Source organism: Passer domesticus, chromosome 1 (assembly GCF_036417665.1).
Source record: "Passer domesticus isolate bPasDom1 chromosome 1, bPasDom1.hap1, whole genome shotgun sequence".
In the NCBI taxonomy this organism is placed as follows: Eukaryota; Metazoa; Chordata; class Aves; order Passeriformes; family Passeridae; genus Passer; species Passer domesticus.
The window spans coordinates 9507692-9532704 of record NC_087474.1 but is presented as its reverse complement, the minus strand read 5'-3'; the positions used below and the strand labels follow the sequence as shown (position 1 = coordinate 9532704).

The 25013-nt window shown below is 39.9% G+C and overlaps 1 protein-coding gene and 1 long non-coding RNA gene across 7 annotated transcripts in view; one reads left to right on the top strand and one right to left on the bottom strand.

Annotated features, from left to right (window-relative positions):
* The window catches only part of DIP2C (disco interacting protein 2 homolog C), a 307254-nt gene that overhangs the window by 101362 nt on the left and 180879 nt on the right, over nt 1-25013 (top strand). The gene's annotated exons all lie outside the window — the stretch shown is intronic.
* LOC135280691 (uncharacterized) lies at nt 11757-15758 on the bottom strand. The gene is made up of 2 exons (XR_010347572.1): nt 15637-15758; nt 11757-12006 (listed from the first exon to the last, which is right to left on the bottom strand). It is a non-coding gene; the product is annotated as an uncharacterized LOC135280691 (long non-coding RNA).

The window sequence follows — 25013 nt, the reverse complement described above, 5'->3', positions numbered from 1 at the left end:
GGCAGGGGTACCTCTGCTACAGCTCACCTAATCTTTCTCCTCCTTTAGTTTCAATTCAATTTTGGAATTAATTAGGGGGGGGGGGAAAGTCATCATACATTTCCCAGTAGTTTTCTGTCAGGATAAGAAAAATGAACCGAATTACAAGTGTCGTAGATTGTTGTTCAGACTATATAACCCTTTGTTCTGCTCTGGTTATGAAACAAATAGCCCAGCAGGTAGGGAAGCAGTTTGGGATAGTTTGATTATTTTTTCTTTTTGAAAAGCTGTTTTCCTTCATGTCTTATTATGAGCTGGTATGTCAAACTCGTGATTTTCTTAGAAAAAGAGTTGGATCTATATAAAAAAAACAAGTTATTTTTCAACTTAGTGTTATTTATGAATTTCATGTAAAATTCTGCTATCTCAGGATATTGCTTATATTGTTTTTGCCAATTGGAATACACAGCTAAACAACAGGAATTGTTAAAATAGTAGAACAAAACTCTATACCACAGTTTTGTGAGCAGATTGCATTTCATTTTAGAAGTGCATGTTACTGCATGCATCCTGTTCATTTGCTCCACATGAAGGTTTTTGCAAACTCTTTTTTTCCCAGGGAAATGCTGTTCAGTGAAGCTGAGTTTGGCTGCCCATTAAGTGAAACCAAGCTGCTGACAACTCTTAATGGGTAGAAACAACTCTGGCAGTAGTTATTAAGGTTGGAGTGATCTGAAACTTGCCTTCTTCTGATAGTAATTAAGAAACAAATAGTAGCCTTTTTTTTTTCTTCTTAGCAGTTCTAATTTTTAACAGTTCAGAAAGCAGAGTGAGTTGGGCTTAGAAAATGTAAACACAGGTCATGCTCAGCCATGTTGTGTTACATGTGCTTAGAAACACAGAGGGTGTTGATTTGAAAACAAACTAAGTGGTTGTCAAATTATAATGAGGTGTCCAAAGTGTCATTTTTCTTAAAGAAATTGGTTTGGTTAATGTTGTGTTCTTCCCTAGACAAGGAAGGAAAAAAAGAGGCATTTTACTGCTTTTAATATTTTTAAGGGCGTTGTGTTAAGTAGAGATAGGGGTAATAAAACAAATGGAAATACCATTGGAGCAGAGCTTCCTTCCATTTTGGCTACACCAAGATTTCCATTGGAATTGCTTCCAGTGTGAAAACTGCCTCCAGAACTGTTCAGGCTGTTTCTGAAATAAAGAAGAAGGTGGAATTTCTTCTTACCCATTAAAACCATGCCTTTTTTACATATCAGTAACCCATAACAGGGTCTTACCTTTTAAGAATCTTTTTCTGTGAAACCATACCCTAATTTTTGCCAAGTTTTTAGGCCTCTCAAGAGGTATTTTTCTGGAAGGGAGTGCTTAGGCTGCTCGAAGCAAATGTTGGGATGGTGTGGGTGAAGTAGGAGGTGAGGACAGGAGGGAAGGACAGCTGGGATCTGCCAGGAGAGGAGGACTCGGACAGGACGTAGGGCTGTGCCTGCTGCCAGGTCTGCAGCCACACCAGGCAGTCTCAGCTTTGCCTCAGCCCATGGGAAGCTGTGGATGAATACACAGAGTTAAACCTGGGAAAAATCCCAGCAGGAAGTTTCCTGGCCTCTTTCCTTCAGCTCTCTGTAAGACACAGCCTCGCTGAGTTGCTTTTCTGGCCCCTGAATGAGCCAAGGGGAACCGGCTCCCTGTCAAGCTCCAGTCCCTTCTTCTGCTTGGCAGAAGTCACCTTGGTGCCTGGATTGTGAAAATTCACCTTCAGTGAAACAGCTTGAGGGAGGAAATTCCAGGCGAAGTTTGGGGCAGTTAGCTGCAGTATTAATCAGCTCACATTGGGAAACCATTCATGAGAATGGGGCTGGTTTTTTGGGGAGTACTGCAAAGCAGCTGCACACCTTCTAGTGAAAATAGGTGCTGTGAGTCTTTTTCAGAGCTGCCTCCTTTAGGGTTTCAGTGCAGGAGAGTTTTCTATATCAGATGAGCACAAACACTGAATCTGGGGGTAAAGCACCCGTTCTGTAGCAAGTTAATGTGAGGGACTTCTGGAAACAGCACACAGTTTGCTGTGAACTCTTGACTTGCCTAGTTGGCCTTTTAGACACAAAATGCTTTGTATCTAATTAAAAACAATGCTCCTGTGAAGAACGTGGGTAACATCTGATTCCTTCCATACCGCGTTTCCCTGGATTGGAGCCTGTCAGAGCTCCAAGGTCACACAGCCATCTTCCCTCCTAGAAATCCCTGCTAACTATTTAACCTTGATCTTCACTTTGCAGTGCTCCCGCGAGCGTGTGACTTGTGATGGAATAACTTAGCATGCTGCATCCGTAGTCATCACTGCAACTGGCAACGAGGGGATGTGGTTATTTATAAAGCTCTAGGCCATCACACAGTTTTAGTAGACATTTGTTTCCATTCAGATACTAAAAATATTAATCTCAGCTGCAATATAAACTGATTTTTTTTTGATAGCAATAAGAAAAGCTGACACTTAGAAATGCTTTTAATTATTTAGGAGATTGCATTGTGTTTTCTGCATAGGTGCAAACTCTAATTAGTTTCCTCTTACTATTCATTTTATGGCAAATTTTTTTTCTGAATTGATAAAAGATCATCAGACTAAAAATTTGCCATCGTGAGGAGGAAAACATGCAAATTTTTAGTATCTTCTTTCAAGTTTCTCTCTGTGCACAGTATAGTGAAAGAGCCATGTGAGGCATCTATTTCATTTGCTGATTTTTTAGTGTTTGCAACATTAGGCTTGAATTACACTACATTGTATCACTTTGAATTTTTCTTTGTTTGCTTTATGAAGGGGTTTAAATTGAGGGTTTTATTTTGAAGGGGTTTATGCTTAGAGTATATTTTATACACTTCTGCCTTCCTAGAATGTTGGCTCCTTTGGCTTTATTCTCTCCATTTTCCTTCTATGTCTCCAAAAGTAATTTAATGTAAAATTAATATTTTGTATAAAATTTGTGTGCTGCAGTGCACTGTAACTAGCTGCTTCTTCTCTGAATGTAGGAGGCAGGTGCTGAAGGAAGCAGGAGTGATGCAGTGAACTTCAGACAGGTGCTGTGTAGGAAACCTGAAATGTTGGGAAGGTGTTGGAAGGCAGGAGACACATGCCTGTGTGCCTTTGCAGTCATCAAGACATACTGATAGCTCTTAGGGGGAAATGAAGGAAAATTTACAGTGACAGTAGTACTCCAGTCGTGTAGAGTGCATGACTGGCTGCCCTTTGGATAATTTCTTTCACATTGTTCTAGTTTATAGGCTCTTCCTTTGCTAAGTATTTGTTTTTCAGATGTCCCTGAGCATCTGCAGTCCTCCTTCAGGAGGAGGGTTGTGTCTGTGTGTGGACACAATAATTAAAATAATAAAAATCAGACCTTTGATATTTAGATGGAAAGGGTCAAATGCAGCAAATGGGTGTTCTTTTAACATCATGGTCCTGAATATGCATTCAGTGAATTGACATTTCTTAATTGAAGATTTTAACCTAGTTTCAGCCAGTCTCATGAAGAGGCCAAATGCCAGAGGGCCTTTAGATTTGCAGGTGAAGCCCTACTTTTATTGCCTTTTTCCTATATGGCTGAGGATGCCACCATTTCTGGAAACAGCAGTTGACTAAATATCCAGATGATATTTTCTGTGGTTTTATGGCTCTTTCTACCATATGGTGGAAGCATTTCTTGAAAGAAGGACTGAGTTGGAGGAGTAAAAAGAAATGCTGGAACATCTCCATCCAAAATCCATGTCTGCCTTGGCACTGCATGACAGAAATAGGATGTTCAAATTCTTCTTTCTTTCCAAGAAGCTATTAATATTGAGCATTTTAGCCAGAGATCCTCACCTGGTGTTCCACATCCTGCTGGGTTTCCTTCTCTGCTGCTCATTCCTAATCTCCAGCTCATCTAAAGGAAGGCTGTGGAAGAGGCTGAAGCTGAACAGTGCATATGAGTGTTGCTCCTGGTTCATCCACACTTTATCCCCAGCAAATCTTCAGCAGACTAAACTTGGACATAATTAATCTATCTAAACGACAGTATAAAAGGATAAAATGTGTCCAGTAAAGAGCTCTCTAGAGCCTTTTACTAGCCAAAACTCTTTAAAAATGTAGTATTTTCCAGTCAATCCACCCATTATGCCTCTTTCTATGTGTACATAATGGAAAGCAACTAGTTATCAGTGAAAATCCAAATAGCCCTTTGGTAACTGAAATTTCAAATTTATCTCGTGGCAGACCTGAGCCAGGGGTCTGTTGAGAAGGGCTGAATTTAGTCATCCTCTTTGTAATGGATCGTGGTGCAGTAGAAATAGCTGATGCAACTTCCCAGTCCTGGAGAATACCCCGCTGATGTGCTGTTCATAACTCATATTGCAGGTTGTATGGCTGGGACAGAAAGGAAGTTTATTCCATGTTTTCAGATCATCAGGAGGTTGTAGGGAAGAGCTGATCTGGTATCTTTCCATTTTTGCAGGGCTGCAAAGTAACAGCTTAAACTGTTAAAAATTTTCTTTACTAAAAGGTGGTTACTAATGCAGAAAGTGAATGTCATCCAGCCGTCAGGGGCTATTGCTTTATTATGATTGGAAGAAGGAAGAGGTTTTCTCCAGCAGTGAGCATTTGAGTCAGTTTGATAGGTTGGGATGGCAGGTGAATTTTGGTATCTGGTGCTAGATGAACCTTGAAATACTTCTTGGTGCTGTGACTGTGTGAATGTGGTATTTGTGTGTTGGCACCCTCTATGTCAATATTCTCTTGGTTTTGGTGATGTGACACAAGGATGAGCTGGATGTGTTGCAGAAATGCATCTGTCCAGGCTTTGTTAAAATGAGGGATTGCTGAACTGTTTCCATGCCATGTGCCTTTCATTTACTCTGTAGTTCATCTTCCCTTGTCTTATTCTAAAGCTTTCCACCTTGATCAAGTCCTTTCTGAAAGAAAGAAAAGGAAGTTTTCACTACATGGATTATTTTCAATGTTAACCTAGCCCAAACACAAGCCAGGAATTCTAACTGGGCACTGAGGACTTCCTCAGAGGTAGCCAGGAATACTGAATGACCATAACACACAGCTTGTTGTTCATACAGGTGGCAATAGAGGAAGAAGAAAAACTCACAAGCCAGACATTTTCTAGGAAGGAAGTGACAGAAAGCAGTCCATGGCCCCAGCAGACCCAGTCTCATCATTCCTCAGTGACACCAGGATGGCTCTGCCTCTCAATCAATCCCCATCCTCCCCAGCTGCCAAGGCTGGATGTTTGTCCAGCACTCAGGACAGAGAAGGGACTTCGTTTGTGTGCCACAAGCATGGCAACAAAGGACTAGACAGCAATTCCAGTGTTTCCATACCAAACCCTTTCATGCAAACCAAAACTGGGTGCAGGAGAAGAATGGGAGGGGTGAAGATCTAGTGGAAGTCCTCCAGCAGCCAGCCAGTGTCCCAGCTGGACACTTCATTTTGTTTCTCCCTCTTCCATGGGAGGACCATTGAAAGGGTCCTCCTTAAAGCTCTGCTGGTTCACCTGTGCTCTCCAATATTACACTGTGAATAAATGGTTTAACAAGTAAACAGAATTTTAAGCAGATTATACAGACAGTTGGAAAACACAAAAAAAAGCTCAAAGCCTCAAAATAGCTGTTTTCAATTTTCACTGCTTGAATAGAGTTTCAGAAGGATTTAACCTTTGTTCTTTGATCATGGCACAAAAGAATATATACATGCAAACGAGGAGGCTAAGGTAATGATTATATGCAAAGATGCTGCTAAGTATATAATTAAAAACTGCCCTGTGAGACACCCCCAAATTTTATATCCTAATTTTATTTTATACTGCCATTTAGAGGAGGGATGAATTCACCTCTCCCACGCACTCTTTGCACCTGTTTCATATAATGGGCAGATTCAAAATTCATCTTTGTAGGAAGTCTGCTCTATATTATTCAGATAATATTATGCAGTATTTGTTAACCTAAATTTTGCCCCCATCAAATACTTCAGTCTAGACTAATTGGCTGCAGTACTTAGCATTTAAATTATCAGGCAATGGGGTCTGTGAAAATTGATCTCCCAATGTTTGATACTAATTCTTTGTTTTCTATTTCTTCACCGAGAAAATTGCAGCAATTGTTCTGCAAAGCTTGAAGTGAAGGAAATAAGCGTAGACTTACAGCCACAGGAACGTCAGGGAGAGATTTTTATTTTAGAACATGGTTATTTTATGTGATGGGATGCTGAAATCAGGAATTCTGTAACCTTGGAATCATAAAATATCACATTGCAATGCACACCACATAAAATTACAATGCAATGAAGAATGTAAAGGTAATATTGATGAACCTAGGCAGTTCTACAGTAGTCCTTGTAGTTTCTGTCCTGTCACTAATATTTCTGTACTCCTACCTGTAACTTCTGTGGGTTTTCTTCCCTAACATTACTTGATGTCTCTTCACATTTATATGAATGTGAATATATAGAATAGGGCCTTGATACCAGCAGAGATGTCTGCAGCAGTGCAAAGACTAATAGTAGAGTTTCAGAAATAATGAACTGCAGCAGCCAGGTTTTCTACTGAGAAAGGTGGGAAATTTACATTTGCTGGAATTTTATGTTTCCTAATCCACAAGTTTCTGCATTGTTTTGAAATAACTTCCCCCATAAAACATATTTTTCATACAGAATCTGGCCAACAGAAAGCACTTCAGTGTCTGAGATATTGCAGAAATCCATTGCTGTTCTTCCCAGGCAGGAGCATTTCTCAGAACTGTTAGCAATAGCAGTGCAGCACGTGTGTTCCTGGCTTCTCCATCTCAAATACCCATTTTAAAGAAGGGGAGATTGGGTTGAGGAGTACCAGATACATGTGTTGATCCTCAGTGTCTAAGATTATGTCTAGATACCAGTGTGCTTCTATGACCCTTGCTGTAGTTGCACAGATTCCAGCAATGAATGCATCTAAACAAAATTGGTATTTCCACTGATAAGCAGAAACAGAGGAAAAAAACAACCTTGTAGATGTGGTGTTTAATAGGTACTCTATGGACTGTAGCCAGAGCAGACTTTCAGTGAGGTTAGATCTGAGAAATGAGCTTGTCTTTGGGAAGGGGATTCCTCCTAAGATTTTGGAAGCTTTATCAGAAAAGCAGAGGGGCCAGCCCATGACCTAGGAGTTGCAGAAGAGGGAGAGAAGCTGTTGCACTGTCTGCAGTTACCTGATATGTGACACCAATCATTGCTCTTCACGTGGAAATACCATCAAGGAGCCGTGCCTTTGCACTAGGAGCTGTTTGCTATAAATCCCAGTTTTATTTGTAGCCCTTCATGGCTGTGGAAATGTTTCCCTTTCTCAGTTCAATACTTCTAGCGCTCTGTGCCATAAGTTACGTACTCGCATTTCATTAATGCTGCTGGCAGTTCATCTCATTGGAAGGGCTGCAGTCCGTCATCAGATTTTGCCTCTCAGATTCTGGTCACGATGCTTTCGTGCTCCTTGCTTGCTGTATTCTCATCTGGCACAGGATCCTGTGCCTGCAGTGCACTGTTGGCATTGGGCTGCCCCATAATAACCAATGATTTGTCACCGGGTCACTTGAAATACCAGGCTGCCTTCCTGCCTGGCACTGCATTTGCAGGAGCACAGTCCCTGTGAGGAGCCAGCTCTGTGCTGTCCCTGTAGCTTTTGCAGAGAGTGGGGAGGCAGTGGGGCATGTGAGGAGCAGCCAGGAGCTGGGCAAGAAGCCTGGAGCCCCAGTGGGGCATCTCAGCTCCGGAGCCCCGAGGCTCGGGGTGCCCCCTCACGTCCAGGGCGTGTGGCTCGGGCTTTGTGGGCTCTGAGGAGCAGCCAGCTGCAGGAGAAGCTGTACTGTGTGAGTACAGAAAATAGAAGGCAAAGGAGCGTGGGTGTTCCATGCACTGGGTAGCTGTAATTACAGATTTGGATTCCTGGCAGCATTGAATGCACTGGAGGAGCCAGGGCCAGATGGGCAGAGCCTCCTGATGCCTACCAGGAACTGTTTCAATGCATTTTCCTTGTATCAATCACCAATTTGTGCAACTTGATGTAGCTTTTTTTGTGTGTGTGTGTGTGTGTTTATTTTTTAAAATTCAAAATAACAGCAAGGAAACAGCAAACTCACATGCCTCACACAGCATCTCTTCATCGCTGTTAAAACTGTGGCACATGAACAGAAATTGGAATGACTCTAATTTATCAGCAATGACCACTGTGTATTTCTTGGGGAAGACAAGGTGTCTTCCTTTATAAACTTCTCAGCTGTCTCCTTAGATGTACTGCTTTTCTAGCCCATGTCAGAGTCTTGCAAATAATAATGTAATTACTGTTATAATGAAGTTCAGGTAAGAGGTAATGGAAAAATGCTATTCTTTTCAGCCAGTAAGCAAAATTCAAAGGGCAGGTGATGTGATTGCTTAAGATTGTGCAGGATGTTCATGCACGAAAAGAGTTTTGAACTGACTTTGATGATAGTACAGCCTTTTCAAACTCAGGTGGAAGAATAAGGCTTAATCCCATCCATTTTCAAGGAAAACTTTGTCACCAGTTTCAGGATGCACTAGGAATGGCCTTCATTTAATCAGCTAAGCTTTGGGCATGTGCCATGGAAGGTAACCCAAGGTCACATAGATTACCACTATGGGAATGACCTGCCTAGAACATGCTCTGCCCTCTGAGGAAGGGGAAGTTTCTTGTTCCACCTGCATTCTCATTTCTGCCACTCCACACTGTGTCCTCAAGTGTGGCTGGTCTTATGAATCCAATGCAACAAATCCTGTACTAATGTACGGGTATTCACTCTTACATAGAAATACAGCTTTAATCACATTTTTTAACTAGAGCAGAAAAAGTAATTTTTAGAGTCTGTTATTTGTAGGGTTTATGGAAGACAGTTTTGCTTTTTTTTTGTCATTACTGAAGACCATTTGTTTTTTTACACATCAGTGACTATAACAGGATTGACTGATGTTTTGGCAAAGTTCTCAATGAGCCACAAGCAAATTAGTTATTTCCTCTTCTTGACTATTATGTACTGTTGCTCACTGCCATTGAGCAGTTACTGTGGATCAGTGGGTAGCAGAAGAATTAAGCAGGTATGTGAACACTGCATGGGGAATGGTGATCTTCCTTGATGGAGGCTGTTTCTTTATTTACCTGTCATGTTGGCAACCTTCCTTATCTTGCCTGGAGTGCAATCCTTGCAGCTTCAGTAGCTGGGGGCTGGACCCTGTGCCTTTTCCTTCTTTGGTTTGGTTCCTGTTCTCCAGTGATGGTGTGAAAATATCACCTCTCTCTTCCCTATTTCCCCTTTCATTTAAATAAATCAATAATCCTCAAGGGGTGGAGAAAATGTTGAAATTCAGGCTTTGGTATACACTAGAAATTAAAAAACAAGGCAGGAGGAACATAAGCATGGTACATATCAATCTCACAACCTGGAGGCTGAAGCCAAGATTATTTGTTAATGCTGATGGCAGCAGTATTGCATCTCATAAAGTAAATGATGATTTAGGCAAATTGAAAAAATTAAATTTCTCAATAAAAGTGTGTAAATCCTCATTCAGCTTTGGCCTTACTGCCTGTGCTTCTGCTCCTGATGTGGTGGCCAAGATAAATAGAGCTGTGCTGTTATGAGAATGACCCATTTGTGGCTGGAAGAATTGGCAACAGTGTTATGATTCAGTTTGCATAAAGAATTACTGTGAACATCTAATTAATATATTTCAGACCAATTTAGTGTTCAGATATATTATATGAACAAATTATTGCCATTGTTTTCCTTTGCTGCCTGCCACTTGTGATTGTTTTTTTGCATGTTTTCATACATGTTTGAAATCCTGAGAATAACTCAGGAATAATTCATTACACCTGTTCCATGGGATGATTAATCATTATGATTCAGAGAGACTGGCTGTATGATCATTAGCATAAATAACAGGTTATTTCTCTTTTCTTGATCAGATAATTGTTCTGCAACACCTTATGGTCCATGGTTAGATAAACCTTGGCCATCAGCTGAACTGCTTTGCTCAAACATTTGAGTAGAGTACTTTTTGATGTGAACAGACTGAAGAACCAAAAGAGAAATTTCTAAATTCTGTAAAGATTTTACTTCATGCTATCTTGAGCAATCAGTAGCAAAGTCACTATTTTCTGAGGGTTCATAGAGGTGCCTTCTTTCCTGATGGAAAGAACACCACTGTTCAGGTGATTCATGAAGACACCCAGCAGTGTTGGTCCCACTGTCAGTCCCTCAGTGGCTCAAAACTGGCCACTAGTTGGACTTTACCACTGGCCACCATCCTTTGAGTTAAGGATACAGTCAGTTTTCCACCCACATTTTTCTAGTCCCTGTCTCACCAGTTCAGCCATGTGATTTAAAGAAAAGTCCATATATCAAATACAGGACTCTCAGTCCTCTGCCCTTCTCCTACACCAAAACCTCCTCCACGCACTAAGGAAAAGTTCATGAGAAAGATAACTAGAGAAATTGTTCTTTTTGTAGTCCTGTTACATGCATGATTGGTGCTGTCTTGTTGAGAGTCAGGTCTGGGGTTTTCATCACCTCTGAAGCTCAGATATGTGGACAAACACCTTCCCAGTTTGCTGTCCCTCATCTGATTTACATGTTCTCTAGCAAACAGAGATTCTTTTGGCAGTAATTTAATCAGCAGACCTGATTTGTCACTAATTCTTTTTTGAGTTTATGGGTTCCTCCTAGTAAATACAGGGATAGGGCTCCTGCTGCCATTGCTCCTTCCTTTCAGCAGCTGTTCCCAGGGCTGAGGCTCAGCACTAATCTCCTTTGCCAAAATGAATGGGCACCACAGTGTCTAAAAGGAGGTATGATTGCCTAACCCCAGGGTGGAAGAGCTTTGAGACCAACACCTACAGCACATTTAATATTACATGCTAGGGTGATGAGAATATGACTTTTTTGTGCAGCATATATGAATTACAAATACTGAACAAGAAATTTTGGCCGAAAAGAATTTAAGGAAAAAAGTAATGCAAATGTTTGCTTTCAGTTATCCCTTTACATTTTATTTCTTTTTGTCTCCTGGACTCTTTTTCTCCACTTTCTTTCCATTTTTCTCTCCATTACTTCTGTCATCAGGTAGTACTCGTTGTGTTAGGAACTGGGAGTTTTTAAATATAGATTATTCTGGTAATGTCTGGGTGAAAGGGTTGCAGAATGGTATGTGAACCATGGAGATAGTCCAAGGGCAGGTATTTACATTTCTTGTTAATAGTCTCCTCAAAACCTAATTTAGGATATCATGAAAACTGATGGAGTCGTGTTGGACTGCAGATAAGGGCTTCCTGCAGCCATTCCAGTCAGTTCTAGCAAAATGAAGATGCTGTTGCAGTTAATGATATCAAATAGCTTTTGCTTACTATGGTAGCTGTGAGCTCTGTGGCAGAGCTCAAGTTTATAATAGAGCAAAAAACTCTGTGGAATGTTAGCAGTCAGAAATAGATACCTCTGGACACTTGGACATGCCTGCATTTACCCTAATTGTGTTTCATGCCTCAAGCAAGCAACTCCCAGGGTGTGTCACTTAGGGATTTAACTGAAAAGCTCAAGGAGAGACATCTGATACTTCTTTTTTTTTTTTTCTTTTTTAAAAATATAAAATGAAGTATGTAAAACTGAGGTTTTACAATCAAACATTGAAATAGTGAAATTTCTTTAAAACATACATTTAGATTGTCAACTTAATAGCAAATAACTTACAGGAAAATTAAAGCTGAATTGGCATGAAGAGCTTTTATTTTCATGTTCCATTTGGAAGGTGTTTTACTTGAAGGAAAAGGAAAGAATGAGTGGGGAAAAAGTGGATTTTTTTAAAAGACAACATATTTGAATGTGGAGGAACGTAGACAAATGTAGACCAGGCTGTAAATTAGACTGATGTGGCTGCTTTTTCCTCAGATGGAGCTGGAGCACTTGTCCAGGTTGCTGAGGTGGAGTTTCCCCATAGAAGTGCACAAATGGTACCTCAAGCACATGAAAAGAAGAAAGAAGTGTGTTTGGGAGGACTGTCATAAATAATTTTCATTAGTACCTACACATTTGGGCCATCTCTATATGCATTGTGGGGCACAAGTATGTTAAGTTTTAAAAATATATTTTAGAAGTTGAAGATCTGGGTTTAGATATGCTCCGTTTCAATGCAAGCAAAACAAAGCTCATGAAGAATCGATGCTTTGTCCTTAAATCTAAGCACTGTTCTCTTTGAGTCAAATAAGTACAGTCTCCTTGGTGATCTTCATGTGTCAAGCACTGAAGATTTAAGTTTTTGTTAATCTTTTTCTATTTTAAAGAAAGTATTCTTAGCAAGAATCAACAGAGCTTGCCAAAGGCATGTTATTAAATAATGGGTGGTCCAAATGTAGGCTTCTGGGTTAGGGTATCCAAAATTTTTGCTTAAGCAGGCACTTTTTGTGCTTATTAAATTTGCTTACAGATATTATAAGTTACTAGAAATTACATGTTTGCATTTTATTATGAAAAAAAGAAAAATTTCCATGTACTAGTCTGTGAGGTTGTATCTGATTTTTGAAGTTAGGAATCTGCAGATATTTGCATATACATAAAAAGTGAAAATGATGGAGCAAACAATTCATATATATGTACGTAATTTCTAAAACTCATGTCTTTAGGGGTTAGGAAGTTTTATTCCTCATAGAATTGCTACTTAAGGATTCTGAGTTCTTTTTATATGCAAGTAAACTTGAATCCTCAGCTATTCATGTGCGTATCTATTCTCTTTATACTCCAGGACCACTCTAGAAATCCTATTAAAAACTCTTAGTGCTATATATATGCCCCAGTGAAACTGGAGGGATGCTCTAGGCAAGTTCTTCATCTAAGATGAAGAGGAACAAGTTGAGTTTGAGTCCAGGCAGAAGTTCTGGCTGTTGGGTGAAAATGTGTTTTGTTTTGCAAAGGAAGCAACTGTGACACGGTGTTGTCTGAAATCCTTCAGTCCAAATCCAATAATGTTAATCTTATAAGGTACTTCTCTAGTGCAGGTTCTCCTTTACTTTCACTGCATTGTTTCTTCTTTTCCCTTGCAAAAACAATTTGCCAGAAATGGAGTTAATCAGGCTGTTGGTAGTGACATGTACATGAAGAGAACGCAACAAGCAAGAAAGGTACATGAAAATGGAAATTGGGATAGAAATAATTTTTTTTCCAGACATGACAAGACCTGCTATGTGGACTGAAGGTTTCACAGTCTAAAGTGAGGTGATGAGAAGCAGCAGAGAGGAGGAAAAGAGAGGACAGTGATGCAAAATTCATGTTGTGTGTTCATCCACATAAGCATATGTTCACACCTTCATGGGGTGACTCAAGGTGTGGACTCTGAAGATAACTTGCAATCAGGATTTGTGTCTTAAATACATTCCCTTAAGAACGAGGAATGCAGAGTGAGATTTAGGGTCAGAGGAGGACAGGTGGAAGGTCCAAGGGCCAGAGGTAGTAGAGCTGATGGCGAAGGCTGGGACAGGTTGTTTCTTGTCTCCAGGGAAGCTGGAGCTCCCTGCTGGAGGGGCAGCTGGAGGGCTGGGAGTGGGCAGAGCTGGGCTCAGTCTTGCTGTGTGGACACCCTTCATGGCAGAGACTGGAGAGCTGAGCAGGCCAGGTGAGCCTTGCAGTTTCCTCGTGCTCTGCCCACAGAATTTATCTTCATCTTCCTCACAACAGGGGAGCCCACCTAAAACTGTGACTGAAATATGGGACCTTCTCGTATTGATGCTTGTCACTTCAAAGCAGTGTCAGGAGGAATCAGAGCTGATCTGATTTTGTTATCACACCAGTAGTGGGATGGTTGCCAAACTGGACTAGAAATGCAGTCACATTCATGTTCTGGTATGATACAACCTGATATATTTTCAATGGACTTGAGGAATCATAGGATATTCTTCTAAGTCCAAAGAAATTTGATTCCATAAATTTAGTCTGAAGGTGGGTGAGCCTTGTTGTATTGTGGAGGGGGAATATGCAGAAATTAGATATTTTGATTTTTCCCTCTCTCTCTGCCATGCTGGACATGAAGATGTTGTGTCCCAAAGTAACATAATTTAAATTTTGTAAAACTCATACTAGGACATGACATGTAATTAAGTCATGGCATAAAATTATGTCAGTTATTAATGGAAAGAGAGTTAAGTGTAAAAGGATTTTTTTTTTGTTGAGTATTCTGTTTATTTATGTGGTATTGCAAAGATGATAAAAACTGGAGATTTTCCCTATCCTGCTGTCTTAGTTATCTACCCTCAGATCACCTGTAGCGCAGAACTTATTTCACTTTTTTTTTTTCTGTCAGCCTAACATAATTCAGCTTTTAACAATCTTGGAGTCAGAGTAGCTCCTCTTTCCTATTTCCTTTCTCTTTACCAAGTCATCACATGGCAGCAACTCCAGCATCAATTGTCAGATTTGGAGGAGCAAGTTGATTTTAAAGTTTCTTTGAAGCTCACCACTGGAGGAGCGGCAAGGGCAGCCCTGAGGTCAGAGGCAGCTCTCTGCACACATGGTTGGATGTTTGTGTAGCTCTTGGCTGTAGAAGGGAGGCTGGTGGCTCCCACCTTGCTAGCAGATCCCTTTGGAATATTCCCTGTGGGGATACTTTCCTAGCAGCCACACTGGAGCTCCAGGCAGAAGGGTGATCTGTGTGTGGCACGGGGAGGTGTGGTGCTTTGCATGCCCTGCTGTAGGTACAGCTCTTCTGTAATCACCTCTTAATTATATTGCTTTTAGCTCCTGGCATGTTTTTGTGGAGCCTTTAGCCAGAATTTGATGCTCACTTTCCTATACCCATCTGATAAATGGAGACATAGATTTTTTTGTTAGAGAGATTGGCTGATTTCCTTCAATCATCTCCTGCTGCAATTATCCATTTCTTAATGATAAGAAATGCTTGACTGGTTGGCAATCTGATACAAGGCTGTAATTATGAACTAGCAAGATTGTGCTTCCTTGATATTAATGATCTTTAAAAAAATAATCTTCTTCCCATCGTTTTCTCAATTAGAAAAAAAAAAAAGTGAAATATTGGCAGGATTGAGCAAAAGTTGTTCCAAAAAGCATTGCCCTGGGGAATCTGAAGGAGCTCTGTACTGAGAGCTATTTTCCTTCTTCTGTCTCCAGTGGTGGCATTCAGAAGCACATAATTTAGAACATATTTTCCTTAGATGTATATTTCATAAAATGGTGGTGGCTCTGGCTGAATTCTTAACTTTCTTCCACGGTTTCCAAGATCAGAATTCAAAACCTTGTGTAATTTGAGACCTTACAAGTTCTCACATATAATGATGGTGTGTCCAGACAAAATGTGCAGGTGGACATGCAAGCAAATAGAGCCATAGATTAATTGCTCTGAGTTTTCTTTATGGTATCATCCACAATTCTTGAAAACTGCTGTGCATTTACCACAGCTCTTGCCAGAAGTGCCTGCAGCTGCATTGATGGAGCAGCAGTTCCTGCTGAGCAAAGGGAAGTGGTGTTTTTGCTGCCTTTCCCAGGCAGAGCCCCCTCCCTGCCCTCCCCACTGCAGGTCTCACAGGCTCTATGCAGCAGAGCTGCCTAAAGAAGATTGCAGCTCACTTCACCACTATTCACCTGCACTTTTCACACCTCCAGCAGCATGGAAAATCCATGCCACAGAAATCTGCCTCTCCAAGTCATATCTTTAAGGAATGCCCAAGCTGAGGCCAAGAGAATGAATCTATCTCTATGGCCAGGGACTGGACAGCCAGAAAAGCCTCGTTGTCATAATGGACAGCATTTAGTTCCTTTCATCATTGGAAAACCAACTTGGTTCAGTTTTTATCAAGTCATACATCCTCAAATTTATAATGCAGTTCAAGGATGCAGCCTGGAAACCTGTCCTTAAATAACACATGGTTATTCTATGGGGCTTGCAAAAAACAGACACACTTGGATTGTGGGGCTGGCTTATTTTTCTGTGGACACACTGATCACAACCCCCACTCCCTGTTCCCCTGCACCATTGCTGGGGAGAACGTGGAGAATTCAGGAGTGAAATTAGGCCTGGGAAGAAGGGAGGGATGTAGACAAGGAGTTTTAAAGTTTGGGTTGATCTTCCATTACCCTGGTCTTACTTGGCTGGTTATAAATTAAACAAATTTATCCAAGGCAAGTCTGGTTTTCCTGTGGTAGTAACTGGTGAGTGATCTCTCCCTGGCCTTATCTTGACCCATGAGATCTGTATTATCTGAGGAGAGGAGTGGTAAGAGAGGTTTTGGTGGGCACCTGGCATTCAGCCAGGGTCAACCTGCCATCAAAAACACCCCTGAAAACCCCCACCATTAATACGTACACATATATATATATATGTATTTCCTGTTAAAGTAGAAGCAAAACATTGCAGTTCTGTAGAAACACATTGCTCTAGTTGTTTATTAGTTCATTAATTTAATGTTTCCCTGGAATAAAATATTCTTTCTGGTTTTAGAAACAGATAGGAAAAGTGATCCTCACCTTTCTGTGTTGATATTGCTGATGGTCAATCTGAATTTTGCCATGAAAGCATTTGATTTCTTATCTAAACAGTATCTGCAGTGACACATCCCAATTCAGAATATTAAATTTCCCTAAGCTGGAGATAGGCAATGAGTTATTACTCCGAAAAATGCTTTGAGGTAGAACAAACCACTTTGGAAGTGCTCTGCCTCTTCCTAGCAAGGTGCTGCTGGAGGAGCTGCCCATGGACTTGGAAGGTGCTTTGCAGCCTCAGTGCAGGCAGGGAGCTGGGATGGGTGGATGGGAGCCCATTGCTCAGCTTTCCTTTACAGCACCATTGCATTCCCAGGGAGAACAGATGGCCTGAAGTGTTTTTTCAGTGGTGCTGTGATGCAGGAATATGAAAAAATACCTCTTCTAAAACGTGGTGCAAGAGAGCAGGGAACTTCAGACTGTTAACCTTCATCCAATCTTGCTTAACTTAGAGATGTGGATTTATTCATAAGCATGTTAAATATAACTAAAATCATATGCAGTGTTGTGAAAACCAGAACAGAGTATAGTAATAAAAAAAAAAGGTAATACATTTGTGCATGTTAAAAAAAAAAAAAAAGAAAAAGGATCAGTACACAATTAAGAACAAATACTGTGCCACGAAAATATTTGTTTTAACCAGATGGTCTTAAGTAATGCAGTCAGAGCTGTGGTCACAGTACATTAGTTTTGTTTCCATAGTAACACTAGTTTGGCAGACTGAGTTATTTAGATCTGCACTGCAGTGTTCATAGCAGTCTAATCCTCATATACATGCTTTTATTGAAATTGTAAATGATACTTAGGTGAGCATGCACACTTAAATGGGTGCAGACATCACGAGAAGTCAAATTTCCCCAAAGCAAGAATGTCCACGTGTACAAATGGTGTTTATTGTGTAATGCTGGTGTTAATTTTGTACTAAATACAGTTTAAATAGAAACATACAACTATAAATTTCAATATAAGCACTGGGCTGCTTTTTGGGCTGATGAGTGTGCTGGAGGTAGGTCTTGAGTGGCAAGGGACAAAGCTTAGCTCCAACTTTTCTGTTCCTGTGAAACTTTAAAACAAGTTAAAAGGAAAATAAATAAAGTCAGCTAATTGTAACTAATGCCATGCATACTAATATGTGTTGAGGAGCTGAATTGTGCAGTGACTGCCAAGATTTTTCTGTGAAATTAATAATAATATAATAATATAATTTAGATATAGTAAATTAAATTATTTGGCATGATAATTTGAATGCTTACAGAATAGGCCTCAAATAATTAAGCACAACAGGGATTTGTGAAATTCGGACTCAAACAGTTTTGCCAGATGGCAACAGCCAGAATTGTAGTATATTATTGATTGGAGGAACAGGAACAAGTACCACAGGACTTTGGGACACAGAGTTGACATCCAGGTCCACTTGCTGTTGGCAAAACCAACTTACAGCACAACAGGACTAATTAACTGTATCTTTTCTAAGCTGGTCAAAGTTTGCATGTTTTCAGTCATTTAGGAATTATTATTTCCTTGAAGCGTAGATAGCAAGATGATGGATTTTTTTGTACACCAGAAGTGACCTTGGCTGTCCAAGGTGCTCCAAACCAGCAATTTTCCTTTTGCCCCTTGGCACTCCAGCAGCACCCTAATTACAGAAGGCCTTGAGGCATTCAGAAGTAGGAAAGGATTCAGAATTGCTTAACAAGTTTTGACAAAAGCTAATAATCTAGTTAAAAACAAATGTGGTCTCCTTTTCAACCAAAATGAAGAAAAGAAACATAACTTTGAGTTCTTACTTATCATTAAAAATAAGAGAAAGATGTTATCTTAAGGCAATGTTACTGTGTATGAAGTAGACAAACAGCAAAATTCTTATTTTTAGCATTAGTGTATTGAGCACTTATACAAAAGGAAAATGTGTTTTACTTTATAAAATTGTGTGCCTGTGGTACTTTCTCCAGGGTAACTGGCCTGCTTCTCATTCAAATTATTAGTGTCTGATTATTTTTAAAGTTGTTTTAGGAAAAAGGAAGGGTTGTAGGGGGAACACTGTAATACTTGATGTGTAATTTGCCCTGCCAGAGCAGAGATGCTGGGCACATCCTTATTTAAAGTTGAGAACCCTGGACTGGGTGTATGGCCCCGTGGAGGGAGACTCACATGGTTGGTATGAGCTGAGTTTTTCATTTATCTTTGGAAATGCTTCTAACACTGAGATTCTGAGCAGGCAGAGGACTTGCATGAGGAAGGGTCAGGAATATTTATTTTTGTCCTGTCAAATGTGTTGTAAACAGAAAAGTGTTTTTTCCATTTTCCATTTTCATTGTTTTCCATAAAATTAGTGTCATCTTGTAAACTTCAGCCTAGTGGCTGACCCTTCATTTCGTGTTTTGAAATCTACTCCTTGGACTTTGTGTTGCAAAATTATGTAGCTGTGGTTATATCTGTGAACAGCATCCTGTAATATAAAAAGTAATTTTAAAGCAAAATGAAGTAAAGATGTAATAAAGGAAAACAAACATAGCATTTCAATACCCCACACTGTGCCTGTGTGTTGCAGCATACCCAGAAAATATCATGACACTTTGGAGTCACCTTGAATACGTAAGGAGGGATGAGTTAAATCATGAACATCAGTTTGGAAATGACGCAAATAGAAATATTTTTATTTCCATTAGAAGAAACACCTGAGAATTCAGTGACTGAAGGAGGTTAGGGGAAATTATTTTGAACTGCTTGTTATGGGCTTTTTGCTTTGCCTTTGATGTAACATTCAGTAGAGTTTACAGAAATAGCTTGGCTCACAAATAATTTATGTCCCATTGATCTTCTAGATCATCCTGAACTAAGAAAAAATTTTTGTGGTCAGTTTTTCTGCTCTCCATATGGTTTCATTGTTGGGTCAGATTTTTTTTGTTGTTTTGGGTTTTTTTTGCTAAAACTTTGCTTAGCAGTGGAAGAGAAGAAATTTGGTTTTCATTTCTGAGTGGGAAGCGTAAGCTAAGGAATTCCTTTGCAGGCACTAACTATTAGTAAGAGATTTTAGAGGAGAACTGCTTTAGGGGGTGTGTTGGGCTCTGCTGGCTGTACACCCTGCCTGCCAGGCAGCTGGAGGTGCTCTGTGACACCCAGCAGTGATGTGCCTACCCTGCTCTCAGGTAGAGTTGCCTGACATTTGGCCAGCTCAGGGCAGCAGACTCAGCCAGCCCACCTTCATCTTCAAAAGATCTCGATAGCAGTGCACCAAGTATTTTGCAATTCTGAGCTCTTAAGCAGCTTTCATATTTATTCTGGGCAAAAAGCAATCAAAGTAATTTCCTCATTCGGAAAGGTTGCTTTAGAAACTTAAGTAATGCTGGGAGAAGGTGTGATTATATTTCAGTGGTGTTGTGTATGAAAGTATGACAGCAAAATAAAATTTTAATAAACTATTCTAAGTAGAATTTTTTGCTTCAGTAGGACCCTTTATTAAAAAAAAGTCAGTAAAATTTATGAAATGAAAATATGTAGTAACAAAGCCAAAACTAGTTTCTTATAAAGTGAGTACAGCACACCTGACTATGCTATTTTCTCCTAAATTGCTAAATCCTATTATAAACTTTCATTTATATGCTCCAAGTAAAAAAAAAAAAAAAACAAAAAAAAAAAAAAACAAAAAAAAACAAAAAAAAACAAAACAAAACAAAACCCAACTAACAAACAAAAAACTTGTATGGGATTTAGAAAGCATAAAATGACCTGAATATAAGTATGCACAACCTGATAGCATACAGCCATTACACAACCAGCTCCCCATTGTGCTCTGATCCAATTTCACCCCCATTCCAATTGCAATGAGCTGTTGATATCACCTTTAAATCCTGGTGTTTAGTTTCAGTGTGTTTTGATGAAATATGTTTTAATCAGGGAAGTGAAAACCCTGTGATTTTTGATTTGCTGCCTGCTCAGGAAGGAAAGGACTGGGTCCTCCAGGAGGTGAAGCTGGAAGCCTGCGGGTTCTGTGATTGATGGCATTTCATTCCTGATCCAGTGCTAGAGCAGCAATCATGAGCTCTGATTTAGACTATACTTATCTCCCCCACCAACAGACATCTGTGTCTTTTGAACTTGCAGGAATAAATTTACACAGAAATGAACAGGAACTACAGGAGTTTAGGCTGTGCCAAGGTGAAAAGCAGGACTTTAAACCGAGCTGTTTCTTAGGCAAGGTGGCTTCACCACAGCTAAGCCAGCCAAAGAAAAAGACCACCACGTGATGTTTGGCACATGAATTAGCTTCTAACACCTTTAAATATACTGACTTATCCTATCTAACCACGTGAGGTGTCACAGTGCCACACGCACATACCATCCATAGCAGCATGCAGTGCAGGAACATTTTCTGTGGGGCCTTGATATCTGCTATCATTTTGGCTGGCAGACACACTCAGACTCAGTTGACAGCAATTAGCTGAAACAGTGAGAACTGGTAAATGCATCAAAATAGGCCATAACATTTTGTCATTTTAAAGCATCTTCCTGCTATATTTTTAGGAAGAGAGGAGCAAATTATGACAGTAATTTAAACTTTCTTTGGTGCTCAAAAATACCAATCACCCGAGTAACGTGATGGTTTAATTAAACAATGAGATGGGAGATGGATCCAATACCTTGAAGCACTTGAGCACAACTAATTTGAAGCATGTGAATATTGTGCTTGTGCTTGGCTGTTGTCAGCTCAATTGGAATGGCAGGCTGTCAGACTGATAACTGCAGCTACCAGGGTCAGCTGAGGGCTTAAGCATGAGCTTAAGCATCTTCCTCTGCTGGTGCCAGTGGTGGAGCAGGAATGCTGTCCTGGAGCATTATGGCCTCTGTCAGGGTGGCTCTCTTGCAGTTCATGTTTTCTTTTCTAAAGCATTGCAGATTTAACTCTTTGCACTTGGCCTTCTGCTTCTTCTGCTCTTTTTTTCCAGTATTGTTATTTTAAACTGCAGCCAGTTTCCTGTCCATGGCATGTAAGCACACCCCATTTTGCGGATACATTAGACAACTTTGAAAATCTATCCTATTTTTAATTCCAAGTATCTTTTTTCCACTGCACTTTGTATAGAGCTTTGTCTTGTTTTTAGCTTCTTATCAGTAGTGTTAAGTTGCTTCCAGAAGGAAAAGATGCTCTATTGAGTAAGTAGGTCAGGGGAGCAACCAAATGATGGTGTTTTTGTACAGAAATGAGGAGGAGAGTTCAGACTGGGAGTGGAAAGCTGCTCTGAAGGAAGGCAGGTGTCTCCTGGGGTGGAGGGACCCGTGTTGCCCACAGAGGTTTCTCACCACGAGGATATGCTCACTTAATTTACTGTACACATCCAGCTGAGAAATTGACCCACGTAGGTTTTTTTCCTGAAGAGTAGAGGTTTTTTTCTACATTTAAATGTACAAAACCTGTTAATGTGCGGTAGCGGAACAAAATTATCTATGAGAATGAGCCTCTTCCCACCCAAGGGAGCCTCAGTAACTTCTGTAAATTAGTTGTGAGAGTGGAGATAACTCACTTGAATGCACAAGGTGTAACTGCTGGAGCTTTCTGGGAGATGGGAGTGTATTAAAGGTAATTGCTCTAATGTGACTTTGGCTGATTTTCTTTTCTTTCAGAACTCAGGTTGCAACTTAGAGCTCTGTTTTCAAAGTCATTGGCCAAGTGTTGTGCTCTTGATACGTGTTACATTTGTAATAATGTAATTTTTACTTGAATTATTTAAAATCTTTCTGATCAATAGGTACATAGTAACTGTAAAAAATTGTGCAAACTCAAGTTACAATGATGCTACACAAATTTTTCTTGAAATTTTCTACCTTGTTGCCTTACTTAGAAAAACATTCAGTCTTTTTCCAAAAAAAAAAAAATCAATAAAACCCCCTAAGATTAACGATGTTATCTTGGTGATGCAAGAATGGAAAAATTGAATGGTGCTTAGACAAAATCTGTATACTTTAAAAAGCACAGAAAACATTGCAAATTCTTTAGGCAAGTTTCTCTCTCAAGAAAGTTTGTGAACTTTATTTCTATGCTCTATAGCAGTTAGGACCATTGTCTGTGTTTGTGGGATGGGGAAGTCTGAACTACTGACAATACCTGCAGGATAGAGTTTGCATACATTTCATACATTTTTTTAAGCAGAGGCTGCAGATGGAAGAGCAGAATATTGCAGGCCAGATGTGGCTGAACCTCTGTGTGGCTAAATGTCAGTGGATCACTTACATGAATTTCAGTGTATTGATAATTAGGCAAGAGTGTTCAGACCATTCCTGTTATGGGAGAGGTTTCTCCAACCGTGCCAAGGAGTTAAAATGCTCCACAACTGAAGAAAAGCAGATTTTCTGTTTCACTTGGGAACTCCTTGACTGGAAGTCCGTGGTGTGCAGAATTTGTGCCAAGCCTTTGTGCACTGGGCTGGGCTGGCTGCGGGACCCAGAGAGATGAGGGTTTGAAAATCATACCATATTTTAGGAATCTCTTTACCTGATGTTAGGAAAAATACTAATCCATAAAGAACCTGTGGAGAACTGGTCCTTTTTCATTGTTATCCCATTTTTTCTGTTTCATATTTAAATTTTAAATACATTTAACTTTTCAACAGTTCATGTCAGAGATTTTAAATAATTACTACATTGAGCTGAAGATGAGTTTTTTAACCTCTTTTCTTCGGAAGCAAAGAACATGCAAATTTACAGTTACTTTCTGGCCCAGTGCCGAAACATCTCTTTTGTTACTATGAAGGAAAATAGAAAGGTTTGATTAAAACCTTGCTCAGTAATTAAATGTCTGTAGTTTTTTTTCCTGTAGACGTTGTTCCATTTTTGGTGATACTTGTTGTAAGGCAATGTAAAATTTTAATAAATCTCTCAAATGAACCCCCAGACAGTTTTCATGATTTTTATACTACATTATCAATTACCAAAATATGCTGCAAAAATAATAAATGGCTGTTAATTGCATGTGTTTAATGGTGTAGTTTGTTAATTTAGCATGAAGGGCAAATAACAGTCTATATTCTGCTTTCTTTCGAGAAGTCTTGCATATATTTTTAAGTCTTGTCAGTGATTTCATTTGGAGTAATGAATGATGTATCTTCTACTTAGATCTTAAACTGAGCACTTGCTGAAAAAATTTATTAATAGACAGCCTTGCTTAGCACTACCTACTCAACAACTCCTCTGAAAACCCAGGTCTGAGCACCCTGCAGTAAACTGTCTTGAGTTTAATGACATTTTAAGCTATGTGATGTGTAAAGCTTGTAGAATAACTTTTATTTGATGGGGCATTCAGGAAACATGGGGGATTAAGGCTACTTTCATGCAGAGGGAACTGGAAAAAAATATGTGAAAACCATGAGGGAAAGGGCTGTGGAGCACTGTGTGATTGCTTGGCATGGAAGTTGACTCTCCTGAGCTAAAATTAACTAGATCTTTTTTAAGGTTTGCTTTACACATGGTTACCCCATTGACTATGTGTAGGATGGTTTGTGCTGGTTAGAAAGCCACAACCAATATAGTTGGTTGTGTTTCCTCTATTTAGAGCTTGCAGGCAGCAGTGCTTCAGGCTTGGTTTTTGATTTGCCCTGCAGAAAAAATGTTGCTCTGGATAGAGAGTTGTCTGGGGAGCGTTTTGGAGGTGATGGTCCATGGGACCAGCACTAGAAGTGAGAGCTGATGCTTTCCAACTTGAACATATAAGAAGGAATGATTTTTTTCATCCTTCTTCATGTTCAGCCCAGGTGGCAGCCTCTTCTCCTTCAGCTTCCATTCCATCACTGCTTGGCACTGGGTGTCATTTCAGGGCCCGCTCTCTCCTGCTTCTGCCTTTCCTGGCACAGAATTATGATTGTGTTTTTTTTTCCTCTTCTCTACTTTATCTCCAGCTCATATAAAGCTTCTGAAGGACTGTATGATTTCTGTAGGTATGTGTGCAATGTGTCAGATCCTTCACCCCTTTTGCTGCAGACACAATCCTTGTGAGGAGCCTCTAGATTTATATATATGGATTTATCTGGGCCTCAAGTGGAGAAAAACCCCTTTAATTTCCCAGTTCTGTTCTAAGGGAACAGCTCAAAACTGACTTATTTTAAGCAAAAAACAAGCCCAGGCATGCAACCTATAACTTTTGAAGGAAGCTGGAAAAATATTTACTCAGTAGGCAGCAAATGCTGGTGCTCCTCAGGGTGAGCTCCTGCAAGGGCAACAGCAAACACACGGAAATAGTATCAGTGAACAGCTACAGCAAATGTATTAATCTGTGAAAGTATACAAATCTCTATATTGACTTCTTGGATGTTTTACAAAAATACCTAACTGTGATTATGTATATTTTAACAAAGGCTATGTAATCACCAAGGATATCCAGGTTTGGTCAGCTGATGTAGGTAGATACAACAAGTTATTCTTCATGATACAAAAGAATTTGTGCATAGACAAAATGGTGATTTGGCAATTTAATAAAGCAGAAGCAAGTG